The following is a 17611-nucleotide window of genomic DNA, read 5'->3' on the forward strand; positions in this document are numbered from 1 at the left end:
CGCAATCTATAACTAGTCTCACAGGAATGGTTCAAATCATAGTCAGTAAGACGTGTCAGTCTTCTTGTACTTAAGTCGGCTTGTGCCTCTTGTATTTAATTCCGATGCAATTTCTGTGTTTCATCGTCAATAAGGAGGTCAGAGGGATACAGTAAACCTGAAGTGACGCATCGGAATCTATAACTAGTGTCACAGGAATGGTTCAAATCATAGTCAAAAGGAAGTGTCGGTCTTCATGTACTTAAGTCGGCATTGTGCCTTTTGTATTTACTTCCGAGGCCATTTCTGTGATTCATCGTCAATAAGAAGGTCCAAGGGATACAGTAAACCTGAAGTGAAGCATCGGAATCTATAACTAGTGTCACAGGAATGGTTCAAAACATAGACAGTAGTAATAGTCAGTCTTCTTGTACTTAAGTCGGCACTGTGCCTTTTCTATTTAATTCCGATGCAATTTCTGTGTTTCATCGTCAAAAAGTAGGTCAGACGGGTACAGTAGAGCTGAAGTGAAGCATCGGAATCTATAACTAGTGTCACAGGAATGGTTCAAAACATAGTCAGTAAAAGGAGTCAGTCTTCTAGTACTTCAGTCGGCATTGTGCCATTTGTATACAATTCCGAGGCAATTTCTGTGTTTCATCGTCAATAAGATGGTCCAAGGGACACAGTAAACCTGAAGTGAAGCATCGGAATCTATAACTAGTGTCACAGGAATGGTTCAAAGCATAGACAGTAGGAAGAGTCAGTCTTCTTGTACTTAAGTCGGCATTGTGCCTTTTCTATTTAATTCCGATGCAATTTCTGTGTTTCATCGTCAAAACGTAGGTCACAGGGGTACAGTAAAGCTGAAGTGAAGCATCGGAATCTATAATTAGTGTCACAGGAATGATTCAAAACATAGTCAGTAAGAGGAGTCAGTCTTTTTGTACTTAAGTCGGCAGTGCTCCTATTGTGTTAATTCCGATGCGATTTCTGTACTTCATCGTCAATAAGAAGGTCCAAGGGATACAGAAAACCTCAAGTGAAGCATCGGAATCCATAACTAGTGTCACAGGTATGGTTCAAAACATAGTCAGTAGGAAGAGTCGGTCTTCATGTACTTAAGTCGGCATTGTGCCTTTTGTATTTAATTCCGATGCAATTTCTGTGTTTCATCGTCAATAAGAAGGTCCAAGGGAAACAGTAAACCTGGAGTGAAGCGTCGGAATCTATAACTAGTGTCACAGAAATGGTTAAAACATAGACAGTAAGAAGAGTCAGTCTTTTCTTGTACTTACATCGGCATTGTGCCCTTGGTATTAAATTCCGATGCAATTTCTGTGTTTCATCGTCAATAAGTAGGTCCAAGGGATACAGTAAACCTCAAGTGAAGCTTCGGAATCTATAACTAGCGTCACAGGAATGGTTCAAATCATAGTCAGTAGGGAGTGTCGGTCTTCATGTACTTAAGTCGGCATTGTTCCTTTTGTATTTAATTCCGATGCAATTTCTGTGCTTCATCGTCAATAAGAAGGTCCAAGGGATACAGTAAACCTGGAGTGAAGCGTCGGAATCTATAACTAGTGTCACAGGAATGGTTCAGAACATAGACAGTAAGATGAGTCAGTCTTCTTGTACTTAAGTCGGCATTGTGCCCTTAGCATTTAATTCCGATGCAATTTCCGTGTTTCATCGTCAATAAGAAGGTCCAAGGGATACAGTAAACCTCAAGTGAAGCATCGAAATCTATAACTAGTGTCACAGGAATGGTTCAAATCATAGTCAGTAGGAAGTGTCGGTCTTCATGTACTTAAGTCGGCATTGTGCCTTTTGTATTTAATTCCGATGCAATTTCTGTGTTTCGTCGTCAATAAGAAGGTCAGAGGGATACAGTTAACCTGAAGGGAAGCATCGCAATCTATAACTAGTCTCACAGGAATGGTTCAAATCATAGTCAGTAAGAGGAGTCAGTCCTCTTGTACTTAAGTCGGCATTGTGCCTCTTGTATTTAATTCCGATGCAATTTCTGTGTTTCATCGTCAATAAGATGGTCAGAGGGATACAGTAAACCTGAAGTGACGCATCGGAATCTATAACTAGTGTCACAGGAATGGTTCAAATCATAGTCAGTAGGAAGTGTCAGTCTTCATGTACGTAAGTCGGCATTGTGCCTTTTGTACTTAATTCCGATGCAATTTCTGTGCTTCATCGTCAATAAGAAGGTCAGAGGGAAACAGTAAACCTGAAGAGAAGCATCGCAATCTATAACTAGTCTCACAGGAATGGTTCAAAACATGGTCAGTAAAAGGAGTCAGTGTTCTTGTACTTAAGTCGGCATTGTGCCTTTTGTATTTAATTCCGAGGCAATTTCTGTGTTCATCGTCAATAAGAAGGTCCAAGGGATACAGTAAACCTCAAGTGAAGCATCGGAATCTATAACTAGTGTCACAGGAATGGTTAAAATCATAGTCAGTGGGAAGTGTCGGTCTTCATGTACTTATGTCGGCATTGTGCTTTTTGTATTTAATTCCGATGTAATTTCTGTGTTTCATCGTCAATAAGAAGGTCAGAGGGATACAGTAAACCTGAAGGGAAGCATCGCAATCCATAACTAGTCTCACAGGAATGGTTCAAAACATAGTCAGTAAAAGGAGTCAGTCTTCTTGTACTTAAGTCGGCATTGTGCCTCTTGTATTTAATTCCGATGCAATTTCTGTGTTTCATCGTCAATAAGAAGGTCAGAGGGATACAGTAAACCTGAAGTGACGCATCGGAATCTATAACTAGTGTCACAGGAATGGATCAAATCATAGTCAAAAGGAAGTGTCGGTCTTCATGTACTTAAGTCGGCATTGTGCCTTTTGTATTTAATTCCGATGTAATTTCTGTGTTTCATCGTCAATAAGAAGGTCAGAGGGATACAGTAAACCTAAAGGGAAGCATCGCAATCTATTACTAGTCTCACAGGAATGGTTCAAATCATAGTCAGTAAGACGTGTCAGTCTTCTTGTACTTAAGTCGGCTTGTGCCTCTTGTATTTAATTCCGATGCAATTTCTGTGTTTCATTGTCAATAAGAAGGTCAGAGGGATACAGTAAACCTGAAGTGACGCATCGGAATCTATAACTAGTGTCACAGGAATGGTTCAAATCATAGTCAAAAAGAAGTGTCGGTCTTCATGTACTTAAGTCGGCATTGTGCCTTTTGTATTTACTTCCGAGGCCATTTCTGTGATTCATCGTCAATAAGAAGGTCCAAGGGATACAGTAAACCTGAAGTCAAGCATCGGAATCTATAACTAGTGTCACAGGAATGGTTCAAAACATAGACAGTAGTAAGAGTCAGTCTTCTTGTACTTAAGTCGGCACTGTGCCTTTTCTATTTAATTCCGATGCAATTTCTGTGTTTCATCGTCAAAAAGTAGGTCAGACGGGTACAGTAGAGCTGAAGTGAAGCATCGGAATCTATAACTAGTGTCACAGGAATGGTTCAAAACATAGTCAGTAAAAGGAGTCAGTCTTCTTGTACTTCAGTCGGCATTGTGCCATTTGTATACAATTCCGAGGCAATTTCTGTGTTTCATCGTCAATAAGATGGTCCAAGGGACACAGTAAACCTGAAGTGAAGCATCGGAATCTATAACTAGTGTCACAGGAATGGTTCAAAGCATAGACAGTGGGAAGAGTCAGTCTTCTTGTACTTAAGTCGGCATTGTGCCTTTTCTATTTAATTCCGATGCAATTTCTGTGTTTCATCGTCAAAAAGTAGGTCACAGGGGTACAGTAAAGCTGAAGTGAAGCATCGGAATCTATAACTAGTGTCACAGGAATGATTCAAAACATAGTCAGTAAGAGGAGTCAGTCTTTTTGTACTTAAGTCGGCAGTGCTCCTATTGTGTTAATTCCGATGCGATTTCTGTACTTCATCGTCAATAAGAAGGTCCAAGGGATACAGAAAACCTCAAGTGAAGCATCGGAGTCCATAACTAGTGTCACAGGTATGGTTCAAAACATAGTCAGTATGAAGAGTCGGTCTTCATGTACTTAAGTCGGCATTGTGCCTTTTGTATTTAATTCCGATGCAATTTCTGTGCTTCATCGTCAATAAGAAGGTCCAAGGGAAACAGTAAACCTGGAGTGAAGCGTCGGAATCTATAACTAGTGTCACAGGAATGATTAAAACATAGACAGTAAGAAGAGTCAGTCTTCCTTGTACTTAAATCGGCATTGTGCCCTTGGTATTAAATTCCGATGCAATTTCTGTGTTTCATCGTCAATAAGAAGGTCCAAGGGATACTGTAAACCTCAGGTGAAGCATCGGAATCTATAACTAGTGTCACAGGAACAGTTCAAACATAGTCAGTAAGAAGAGTTGGTCTTCATGTCCTTAAATCGGCATTGTGCCTTTTGTATTTAATTCCGATGCAATTTCTGTGTTTCATCGTCAATAAGAAGGTCCAAGGGATACAGTAAACCTCAAGTGACGCATCGGAATCTATAACTAGTGTCACAGGAATGGTTCAAATCATAGTCAGTAGGAAGTGTCGGTCTTCATGTACTTAAGTCGGCATTGTGCCTTTTGTATATAATTCCGATGCGATTTCTGTGTTTCATAGTCAATAAGAAGGTCACAGGGATACAGTAAATCTGAAGTGAAGCATCGCAATCTATAACTAGTCTCACAGGAGTGGTTCAAAACATAGTCAGTAAAAGGAGTTAGTCTTCTTGCACTTAAGTCGGCATTGTGCCTTTTGTATTTAATTCCGAGGCAATTTCTGTGTTTCATCGTCCATAAGAAGGTCCAAGGGATACAGTAAACCTCAAGTGAAGCATCGGAATCTATAACTAGTGTCACAGGAATGGTTCAAATCATAGTCAGTAGGAAGTGTCGGTCTTCATGTACTTAAGTCGGCATTGTGCCTTTTGTATTTAATTCCGATGCAATTTCTGTGTTTCATCGTCAATAAGAAGGTCAGAGGGATACAGTAAACCTGAAGGGAAGCATCACTATCTATAACTAGTCTCACAGGAATAGTAGGAATCATAGTCAGTCAGAAGAGTCAGTCTTCTTGTACTTAACTCGGCATTGTCCCTCTTGTATTTAATTCCGATGCAATTTCTGTGTTTCATCGTCAATAACAAGGTCAGAGGGATACAGTAAACCTGAAGTGACGCATCGGAATCTATAACTAGTGTCACAGGAATGGTTCAAATCATAGTCAGTAGGAAGTGTCGTTCTTCATGTACTTAAGTCGGCATTGTGCCTTTTGTATTTAATTCCGATGCGATTTCTGTGTTTCATCGTCAATAAGAAGGTCAGAGGCCTACAGTAAACCTGAAGGGAAGCATCGCAATCTATAACTAGTCTCACAGGAATGGTTCAAAACATAGTCAGTAAAAGGAGTCACTCTTCTTGTACTTAAGTCGGCATTGTGCCTTTTGTATTTAATTCCGATGCAATTTCTGTGCTTCATCGTCAATAAGAAGGTCCGAGGGATACAGTAAACCTGGAGTGAAGCGTCGGAATCTATAACTAGTGTCACAGGAATGGTTCAGAACATAGACAGTAAGATGAGTCAGTCTTCTTGTACTTAAGTCTTCATTGTGACTTTTGCATTTAATTCCGATGCAATTTCTGTGTTTCATCGTCAATAAGAAGGTCCAAGGGACACAGTAAACCTCAAGTGACTCATCGGAATCTATAACTAGTGTCACAGGAATGGTTCAAATTATAGTCAGTAGGAAGTGTCGGTCTTCATGTACTTATGGCGGCATTGTGCCTTTTGTATTTAATTCCGATGCAATTTCTGTGTTTCATCGTCAATAAGAAGGTCCAAGGGAAACAGTAAACCTGGAGTGAAGCGTCGGAATCTATAACTAGTGTCACAGGAATGGTTCAAAACATAGTCAGTAGGAAGAGTCGGTCTTCATGTACTTAAGTCTTCCTTGCGCCTTTTGTATTTAATTCCGATGCAATTTCTGTGCTTCATCGTCAATAAGAAGGTCAGAGGGATACAGTAAACCTGAAGAGAAGCATCACAATCTATAACTAGTCTCACAGGAATAGTTCAAATCATAGTCAGTAAGAAGAGTCAGTCTTCTTGTACTTAAGTCGGCATTGTCCCTCTTGTATTTAATTCCGATGCAATTTCTGTGTTTCATCGTCAATAACAAGGTCAGAGGGATACAGTAAACCTGAAGTGACGCATCGGAATCTATAACTAGTGTCACAGGAATGGTTCAAATCATAGTCAGTAGGAAGTGTCGGTCTTCATGTACTTAACTCGGCATTGTGCCTTTTGTATATAATTCCGATGCGATTTCTGTGTTTCATAGTGAATAAGAAGGTCACAGGGATACAGTAAACCTGAAGTGAAGCATCGCAATCTATAACTAGTCTCACAGGAGTGGTTCAAATCATAGTCAGTAAAAGGAGTTAGTCTTCTTGTACTTAAGTCGGCATTGTGCCTTTTGTATTTAATTCCGAGGCAATTTCTGTGTTTCATCGTCCATAAGAAGGTCCAAGGGATTCAGTAAACCTCAAGTGAAGCATCGGAATCTATAACTAGTGTCACAGGAATGGTTCAAATCATAGTCAGTAGGAAGTGTCGGTCTTCATGTACTTAAGTCGGCATTGTGCCTTTTGTATTTAATTCCGATGCAATTTCTGTGTTTCATCGTCAATAAGAAGGTCAGAGGGATACAGTAAACCTGAAGGGAAGCATTACTATCTATAACTAGTCTCACTGGAATAGTAGGAATCATAGTCAGTATGAAGAGTCAGTCTTCTTGTACTTAACTCGGCATTGTCCCTCTTGTATTTAATTCCAATGCAATTTCTGTGTTTCATCGTCAATAACAAGGTCAGAGGGATACAGTAAACCTGAAGTGACGCATCGGAATCTATAACTAGTGTCACAGGAATGGTTCAAATCATAGTCAGTAGGAAGTGTCGATCTTCATGTACTTAAGTCGGCATTGTGCCTTTTGTATTTAATTCCGATGCAATTTCTGTGTTTCATCGTCAATAAGAAGGTCCAAGGGAAACAGTAAACCTGGAGTGAAGCGTGGGAATCTATAACTAGTGTCACAGGAATGGTTGAAACATAGACAGTAAGATGAGTCAGTCTTCTTGTACTTAAGTCTTCATTGTGCCTTTTGTATTTAATTCCGATGCAATTTCAGTGTTTCATCGTCAATAAGAAGGTCAGAGGGATACAGTAAACCTGAAGTGACGCATCGGAATCTATAACTAGTGTCACAGGATTGGTTCAAATCATAGTCAGTAGGAAGTGTCGGTCTTCATGTACGTAAGTCGGCATTGTGCCTTTTGTATTTAATTCCGACGCAATTTCTGTGTTTCATCGTCAATAAGAAGGTCCAAGGGATACAGTATACCTCAAGTGAAGCATCAGAATCCAAAACTAGTGTCACAGGAATGGTTCAAATCATAGTCAGTAGGAAGTGTCGGTCTTCATGTACTTAAGTCGGCATTGTGCCCTTTGTATTTCATTCCGATGCAATTTCTGTCTTTCATAGTCAATAAGAAGGTCAGAGGGATACAGTAAACCTGAAGGAAAGCATCGCAATCTATAACTAGTCTCACAGGAATAGTTCAAATCAAAGTCAGTATGAAGAGTCAGTCTTCTTGTACTTAAGTCGGCATTGTGCCCCTTGTATTTAACTCCGATGCAATTTCTGTGTTTCATCGCCAATAAGAAGGTCAGAGGGATACAGTAAACCTGAAGTGACGCAACGGAATCTATAACTAGTGTCACAGGAATGGTTCAAATCATAGTCAGTAGGAAGTGTCGGTCTTCATGTACTTAAGTCGGCATTGTGCCGTTTGTATTTAATTCCGATGCAATTTCTGTGTTTCATCGTCAATAAGAAGGTCCAAGGGATACAGTAAACCTCAAGTGAAGCATCGGAATTTATGACTAGTGTCACAGGAATGGGTCAAACCATTGTCAGTAGGAAGTTTCGGTCTTCATGTACTTAAGTCGGCATTGTGCCTTTTTTATTTAATTCCGATGCAATTTCTGTGTTTCATCGTCAATAAGAAGGTCCAAGGGATACAGTAAACCTCAAGTGAAGCATCGGAATCGATAACTAGTGTCACAGGAATGGTTCAGAACATAGACAGTAAGATGAGTCAGTCTTCTTGTACTTAAGTCTTCATTGTGACTTTTGCATTTCATTCCGATGCAATTTCTGTGTTTCATCGTCAATGAGAAGGTCCAAGGGACACAGGAAACCTCAAGTGACGCATCGGAATCTATAACTAGTGTCACAGGAATGGTTCAAATCATAGTCAGTAGGAAGTGTCGGTCTTCATGTACGTAAGTCGGCATTGTGCCTTTTGTATTTAATTCCGATTCAATTTCTGTGTTTCATCGTCAATAAGAAGGTCAGAGGGATACAGTAAACCTGAAGTGAAGCATCGCAATCTATAACTAGTGTCACAGGAATGGTTCAAAACAAAGTAAGTAAGAAGAGTCAGTCTTCTTATACTTAAGTCTGCATTGTGCCTCTTGCATTTAATTCCGATTCAATTTCTGTGTTTCATCGTCAATAAGAAGGTCCAAGGGATACAGTAAACCTCAAGTGAAGCATCGGAATCGATAACTAGTGTCACCGGAATGGTTCAAAACATAGTCAGTAGGAAGAGTCGGTCTTCATGTACTTAAGTCGGCCTTGCGCCTTTTGTATTTTATTCCGATGCAATTTCTGTGCTTCATCGTCAATAAGAAGGTCAGAGGGATACAGTAAACCTGAAGTGAAGCATCGCATTCAATAACTAGTCTCACAGGAGTGGTTCAAAACATAGTCAGTAAAAGGAGTTAGTCTTCTTGTACTTAAGTCGGCATTGTGCCTTTTGTATTTAATTCCGAGGCAATTTCTGTGTTTCATCGTCCATAAGAAGGTCCAAGGGATACAGTAAACCGCAAGTGAAGCATCGGAATCCATAACTAGTGTCACAGGAATGGTTCAAATCATAGTCACTAGGAAGTGTCGGTCTTCATGTACTTAAGTCGGCATTGTGCCTTTTGTATTTAATTCCGATGCAATTTCTGTGTTTCATCGTCAATAAGAAGGTCAGAGGGATACAGTAAACCTGAAGGGAAGCATCACTATCTATAACTAGTCTCACAGGAATAGTAGGAATCATAGTCAGTAAGAAGAGTCAGTCTTCTTGTACTTAACTCGGCATTGTCCCTCTTGTATTTAATTCCGATGCAATTTCTGTGTTTCATCGTCAATAACAAGGTCAGAGGGATACAGTAAACCTGAAGTGACGCATCGGAATCTATAACTAGTGTCACAGGAATGGTTCAAATCATAGTCAGTAGGAAGTGTCGTTCTTCATGTACTTAAGTCGGCATTGTGCCTTTTGTATTTAATTCCGATGCGATTTCTGTGTTTCATCGTCAATAAGAAGGTCAGAGGCATACAGTAAACCTGCAGGGAAGCATCGCAATCTATAACTAGTCTCACAGGAATGGTTCAAAACATAGTCAGTAAAAGGAGTCACTCTTCTTGTACTTAAGTCGGCATTGTGCCTTTTGTATTTAATTCCGATGCAATTTCTGTGCTTCATCGTCAATAAGAAGGTCCGAGGGATACAGTAAACCTGGAGTGAAGCGTCGGTATCTATAACTAGTGTCACAGGAATGGTTCAGAACATAGACAGTAAGATGAGTCAGTCTTCTTGTACTTAAGTCTTCATTGTGACTTTTGCATTTAATTCCGATGCAATTTCTGTGTTTCATCGTCAATACGAAGGTCCAAGGGACACAGTAAACCTCAAGTGACTCATCGGAATCTATAACTAGTGTCACAGGAATGGTTCAAATCATAGTCAGTAGGAAGTGTCGGTCTTCATGTACTTAAGTCGGCATTGTGCCTTTTGTATATAATTCCGATGCAATTTCTGTGTTTCATCGTCAATAAGAAGGTCCAAGGGAAACAGTAAACCTGGAGTGAAGCGTCGGAATCTATAACTAGTGTCACAGGAATGGTTCAAATCATAGTCAGTAGGAAGAGTCGGTCTTCATGTACTTAAGTCGGCCTTGCGCCTTTTGTATTTAATTCCGATGCAATTTCTGTGCTTCATCGTCAATAAGAAGGTCAGAGGGATACAGTAAACCTGAAGAGAAGCATCACAATCTATAACTAGTCTCACAGGAATAGTTCTAATCATAGTCAGTAAGAAGAGTCAGTCTTCTTGTACTTAAGTCTTCATTGTCCCTCTTGTATTTAATTCCGATGCAATTTCTGTGTTTCATCGTCAATAACAAGGTCAAAGGGATACAGTAAACCTGAAGTGACGCATCGGAATCTATAACTAGTGTCACAGGAATGGTTGAAATCATAGTCAGTAGGAAGTGTCGTTCTTCATGTACTTAAGTCGGCATTGTGCCTTTTGTATTTAATTCCGATGCGATTTCTGTGTTTCATCGTCAATAAGAAGGTCAGAGGCATACAGTAAACCTGAAGGGAAGCATCGCAATCTATAACTAGTCTCACAGGAATGGTTCAAAACATAGTCAGTAAAAGGAGTCACTCTTCTTGTACTTAAGTCGGCATTGTGCCTTTTGTATTTAATTCCGATGCAATTTCTGTGTTTCATCGTCAATAAGAAGGTCCAAGGGATACAGTATACCTCAAGTGAAGCATCAGAATCCAAAACTAGTGTCACAGGAATGGTTCAAATCATAGTCAGTAGGAAGTGTCGGTCTTCATGTACTTAAGTCGGCATTGTGCCCATTGTATTTCATTCCGATGCAATTTCTGTGTTTCATCGTCAATAAGAAGGTCAGAGGGATACAGTCAACCGGAAGTGACGCATCGGAATCTATAACTAGTGTCACAGGAATGGTTCAAATCATAGTCAGTAGGAAGTGTCGGTCTTCATGTACTTAAGTCGGCATTGTGCCTTTTGTATTTAATTCCAATGCAATTTCTGTGTTTCATCGTCAATAAGAAGGTCCAAGGGATACAATAAACCTCAAGTGAAGCATCGGAATCTATGACTAGTGTCACAGGAATGGTTCAAACCATAGTCAGTAGGAAGTGTCGGTCTTCATGTACTTAAGTCGGCATTGTGCCTTTTGTATTTAATTCCGATGCAATTTCTGTGTTTCATCGTCAATAAGAAGGTCCAAGGGAAACAGTAAACCTGGAGTGAAGCGTCGGAATCTACAACTAGTGTCACAGGAATGGTTAAAACATAGACAGTAAGAAGAATCAATCTTCCTTGTACTTAAATCGGCATTGTTCCCTTGGTATTAAATTCCGATGCAATTTCTGTGTTTCATCGTCAATAAGAAGGTCCAAGGAATACAGTAAACCTCGAGTGAAGCATCGGAATCTATAACTAGTGTCACAGGAACGGTTCAAACATAGTCAGTAGGAAGAGTTGGTCTTCATGTACTTAATTCGGCATTGTGCCTTTTGTATTTAATTCCGATGCAATTTCTGTGTTTTATCGTCAATAAGAAGGTCCAAGGGATACAGTAAACCTGAAGTGAAGCATCGTAATCTATAACTAGTGACACAGGAATGGTTCAAAACATAGACATTAGGAAGAGTCAGTCTTCTTGTACTTAAGTCGGCACTGTGCCTTTTGTATTTAATTCCGATGCAATTTCTGTGTTTCATTGCAAATAAGACGGTCCAAGGGATACAGTAAACCTGAAGTGAAGCATCGGAATCTATAACTAGTGTCACAGGAATGGTTCAAAACAAAGTAAGTAAGAAGAGTCTGTCTTCTTATCCTTAAGTCTGCATTGTGCATCTTGTATGATATTCCGATGCAATTTCTGTGTTTCATCGTCAATAAGAAGGTCCATGGGATATAGTAAGCCTGGAGTGTAGCATCGGAACCTATAACTAGTGTCACAGGAATGGTTCAAATCATAGACAGTAAGAAGTGTCAGTCTTCGTGTACTTAAGTCGGAATTTGGCCTTTTCTATTTAATTCCGATGCAATTTCTGTGCTTCATCGTCACAAAGTAGGTCATAGGGGTACGGTAAACCTGAAGGGAAGCATGGCAATCTATAACTAGTCTCACAGGAATGGTTCAAATGATAGTCAGTAAAAGGAGTCAGCCTTCTTGTACATAAGTCGGCATTGTGCCTTTTGTATTTAATTCCGAGGCAATTTCTGTGTTTCATCGTCAATAAGAAGGTCCAAGGGATACAGTAAACCTGAAGTGAAGCATCGGAATCTATAACTAGTGTCACAGGAGTGGTTCAAAACATAGACAGTAGGAATAAACAGTCTTCTTGTACATAAGTCGGCATTGTGCCTCTTCTATTTAATTCCGATGCAATTTCTGTGTTTCATCGTCAAAAAGTAGGTCATAGGGGTACAGTAAACCTGATGTGAAGCATCGGAATCTATAAGTAGTGTCACAGGAATGGTTCAAAGCTTAGTCAGTAAGAGGAGTCAATCTTTTTGTACTTAAGTTGGCAGTGTGCCTATTGTGTTAATTCCGATGCGATTTCTGTATTTCATCGTCAATAAGAAGGTCCAAGGGATACAGTAAACCTGAAGTGAAGCATCGGAATCTATAACTAGTGTCACAGGAATGGTTCAGAACATAGACAGTAAGATGAGTCAGTCTTCTTGTACTCAAGTCGGCATTGTGCCTTTTGTATTTAATTCCGATGCAATTTCTGTGTTTCATCGTCAATAAGAAGGTCCAAGGCATACAGTAAACCTCAAGTGAAGCATCGGAATCTATAACTAGTGTCACAGGAATGGTTCAAAACATAGTCAGTCGGAAGAGTCGGTCGTCATGTACTTAAGTCGGCATTGTGCCTTTTGTATTTAATTCCGATGCAATTTCTGTGCTTCATCGTCAATAAGGAGGTCCAAGGGATACAGTAAACCTGGAGTGAAGCGTCGGAATCTATAACTAGTGTCACAGGAACGGTTCAGAACATAGACAGTAAGATGAGGCAGTCTTCTTGTACTTAAGTCGGCATTGTGCCTTTTGCATTTAATTCCGATGCAATTTCTGTGTTTCATCGTCAATAAGAAGCTCCAAGGGATACAGTAAACCTCAAATGAAGCATCGGAATCTAAAACTAGTGTCACAGGAATGGTTCAAATCATAGCCAGTAGGAAGTGTCGGTCTTCATGTACTAAAGTCGGCAATGTGCCTTTTGTATTTAATTCCGATGCAATTTCTGTGTTTCATCGTCAATAAGTAGGTCCAAGGGAAACAGTAAACCTGGAGTGATGCGTCGGAATCTATAACTAGTGTCACAGGAATGGTTAAAACATAGACAGTAAGAAGAGTCAGACTTCCTTGTACTTAAATCGGCATTGTGCCTTTAGTATTAAATTCCGATGCAATTTCTGTATTTCATCGTCAATAAGAAGGTCCAAGGGATACAGTAAACCTGAAGTGAAGCATCGGAATCCATAACTAGTGTCACAGGAATGGTTCATAACAAAGTAAGTAAGAAGAGTCAGTCTTCTTATCCTTAAGTCTGCATTGTGCCTCTTGTATTTAATTCCGATGCAATTTCTGTGTTTCATCGTCAATAAGAAGGTGTAGGGATATAGTAAGCCTGGAGTGTAGCATCGGAATCTATAACTAGTGTCACAGGAACGGTTCAAATCATAGACAGTAAGAAGTGTCAGTCTTCGTGTACTTAAGTCGGAATTTTGCCTTTTCTATATAATTCCGATGCAATTTCTGTGTTTCATCGTCAATAAGAAGGTCCAAGGGATACAGTAAACCTGAGGTGAAGCATCGGAATCTGTAACTAGTGTCACAGGAATGGTTCAAAACATAGACAATAAGAAGAGTCAGTCTTCTTGTACTTAAGTCGGTATTGTGCCTTTTCTATTTAATTCCGATGCAATTTCTGTGTTTCATCGTCAATAACAAGGTCCAAGGGATACAGTATACCTGGAGTGTAGCATCTTAATCTTTAACTAGTGCCACTGGAATGGTTCAAAACATAGACAGTATGAACAGGCACTCTTCTTGTACTTAAGTCGGCATTGTGACTTTTGTATTTAATTCCGATGCAATTTCTGTGTTACGTCGTCAATAACAAGGTCCAAGGGATACAGTAAACCTCAAGTGAAGCATCGTAATCTATAACTAGTGTCACAGGAATGGTTCAAGACATAGGAAGTAAGACGAGTCAGTCTTCTTGTACTTAAGTAGACATTGTGCATTTTCTATTTAATTCCGATGCAATTTCTGTGTTTCATCGTCAATAGGAAGGTCCAAGGTATACAGTAAACTTGAAATGAAGCATCAGAATCTATAACTCGTGTCACTGGAATTGTTCAAAATATAGAGAGTAAGAAAAGTCAGTCTTCTTGAACTTAAGTCGGCATTGTGCAATTTGTATTTAACTCCGATGCATTTTCTGTGTTTCATCGTCAATAAGAACGTCAGAGGGATACAGTAAACCTGAAGTGAAGGATCGGAATCTATAACTAGTGTCACAGGAATGGTTCAAAACAAAGTCAGTAAGAGGAGTCAGTTTTTTTGTACTTAAGTCGGCAGTGTTCCTATTGTGTTAATTCCGATGCGATTTCTGTATTTCATCGTCAATAAGAAGGTCCAAGGGATACAGTAAACCTGAAGTGAAGCATCGGAATCTATAACTAGTGTCACAGGAATGGTTCAGATCATAGACAGTAAGATGAGTCAGTCTTCTTGTACTTATGTCGGCATTGTGCCTTTTGTATTTAATTCCGATGCAATTTCTGTGCTTCATCGTCAATAAGAAGGTCCAAGGGATACAGTAAACCTCAAGTGAAGCATCGGAATCTATAACTAGTCTCAAAGGAATGGTTCAAATCATAGTCAGTAAGAAGAGTCAGTCTTCTTGTACTTAAGTCGGCATTGTGCCTCTTGTATTTAATTCCGATGCAATTTCTGTGTTTCATCGTCAATAAGAAGGTCAGAGGGATACAGTAAACCTGACGTGACGCATCGGAATCCCTAACTAGTGTCACAGGAATGGTTCAAATCATAGTCAGTAGGAAGTGTCGGTCTTCATGTACGTAAGTCGGCATTGTGCCTTTTGTATTTAATTCCGATACAATTTCTGTGTTTCATCGTCAATAAGAAGGTCCAAGGGATACAGTAAACCTCAAGTGAAGCATCGGAACCTATAACTAGTGTCACAGGAATGGTTCAAATCATAGTCAGTTGGAAGTGTCGGTCTTCATGTACTTAAGTCGGCATTGTGGCTTTTGTATTTAATTCAGATGCAATTTCTGTGTTTCATCGTCAATAAGAAGGTCAGAGGGATAAAGTAAACCTGATGGGATGCATCGCAATCTATTACCAGTCTCACAGGAATGGTTCAAATCATAGTCAGTAAAAAGAGTCAGTCTTCTTGTACTTATGTCGGCATTGTGCCTCTTGTATTTAATTCCGATGCAATTTCTGTGTTTCACCGTCAATAAGAAGGTCAGAGGGATACAGTAAACCTGAAGTGACGCATCGGAATCTATAACTAGTGTCACAGGAATGGTTCAAATCATAGTCAGTAGGTAGTGTCGGTCTTCATGTACTTAAGTCGGCATTGTGCCTTTTGTATTTAATTCCGATGCAATTTCTGTGTTTCATCGTCAATAAGAAGGTCAGAGGGATACAGTAAACCTTAAGGGAAGCATCGCAATCTATAACTAGTCTCACAGGAATGGTTCAAAACATAGTCAGTAAAAGGAGTCAGTCTTCTTGTACTTAAGTCGGCATAGTGCCTTTTGTATTTAATTCCTAGGCAATTTCTGTGTTTCATCGTCAATAAGAAGGTCCAAGGGATACTGTAAACCTGAAGTGAAGCATCGGAATCTATAACTAGTGTCACAGGAATGGTTCAAAACATAGACAGTAGGAAGAGTCAGTCCTCTTGTACTTAAGTCGGCATTGTGCCTTTTCTATTTAATTCCGATGCAATTTCTATATTTCATCGTGAAAAAGTAGGTCAGAGGGGTACAGTAATGCTGAAGTGAAGCATCGGACTCTATAACTAGTGTCACAGGAATGGTTCAGATCATAGACAGTAAGATGAGTCAGTCTTCTTGTACTTAAGTCGGCATTGTGCCTTTTGTATTTAATTCCGATAAAATTTCTGTGTTTCATCGTCAATAAGAAGGTCCAAGGGATACAGTAAACCTCAAGTGAAGCATGGGATTCTATAACTAGTGAACAGGAATGGTTCAAAACATAGTCAGTAGGAAGAGTCGGTCTTCATGTACTTAAGCCGGCATTGTGCCTTTTGTATTTAATTCCGATGCAATTTTTGTGCTTCATCGTCAATAAGAAGGTCCAAGGGATACAGTAGACCTGGAGTGAAGCGTCGGAATCTATAACTAGTGACACAGGAATGGTTCAAAGCATAGACATTAGGAAGAGTCAGTCTTCTTGTACTTAAGTCGGCACTGTGCCTTTTGTATTTAATTCCGATGCAATTTCTGTCTTTCATTGCAAATAAGACGGTCCAGGGATACAGTAAACCTGGAGTGTAGCATCGGAATCTATAACTAGTGTCACTGGAATGGTTCAAAACATAGACAGTAAGAAGAGTCAGTCTTCTTGTACTTAAGTCGGCATTGTGCAATTTGTATTAAATTCCGATGCAATTTCTGTGTTTCACCGTCAATAAGAAGATCAGAGGGATACAGTAAATCTGAAGTGAAGCATCGGAATCTATAGCTAGTGTCACAGGAATGGTTCAAAAAATAGTCAGTAAGAAGAGTCAGTCTTCTTGTCCTTAAGTCGGCATTGTGACTTTTGTATTTAATTCCGATGCAATTTCTGTGTTACCTCGTCAATAACAAGGTCCTAGGGATACAGTAAACCTCAAGTGAAGCATCGGAATCTATTACTAGTGTCACAGGAATGGTTCAAGACATAGGAAGCAAGACGAGTCAGTCTTCTTGTACTTAAGTTGACATTGTGCCTTTTCTATTTAATTCCGATGCAATTTCTGTGTTTCATCGTCAATAAGAAGGTCAGAGGGATACAGTAAACCTAAAGTGAAGCATCGGATTCCAAAACTAGGGTCACAGGAATGGTTCAAAACATAGACAGTACGGAGAGTCAGTCTTCTTGTACTTAAGCCGGCATTGTGCCATTTGTATTTAATTCCGATGCAATTTCTGTGTTTCATCGTCAATAAGAAGGTCCAAGGTATACAGTAAACCTGAAATGAAGCATCAGAATCTATAACTCGTGTCACTGGAATGGTTCAAAATATAGACAGTAAGAAGAGTCAGTCTTCTTGTACTTAAGTCAGCATTGTGCCTTTTGTATTTAATTCCGATGCAATTTCTGTGATTCATCGTCAATAAGAAATCCCAAGGGATACAGTAAACCTGAAGTGAAGCATCGGACTCTATAACTAGAGTCACAGAAGTGGTTCAAACATAGACAGTATAGGAGTCAGTCTTCTTGTAGTTAAGTCGGCATTGTGCATTTTGTATTTCATTGCGATGCAATTTCAGTGTTTCATCGTCAATAAGAAGGTCCAAGGGAAACAGTAAACCTGAAGTGAAGCATCGGAATCTATAACTAGTGTCACAGGAATGGTTCAAAACATGGTCAGTAAGAAGAGATTGTCTTCGTGTTCTTAAGTCGGCA

The sequence above is a fragment of the Schistocerca piceifrons genome, chromosome X (assembly GCF_021461385.2).
Source record: "Schistocerca piceifrons isolate TAMUIC-IGC-003096 chromosome X, iqSchPice1.1, whole genome shotgun sequence".
In the NCBI taxonomy this organism is placed as follows: domain Eukaryota; kingdom Metazoa; phylum Arthropoda; class Insecta; order Orthoptera; family Acrididae; genus Schistocerca; species Schistocerca piceifrons.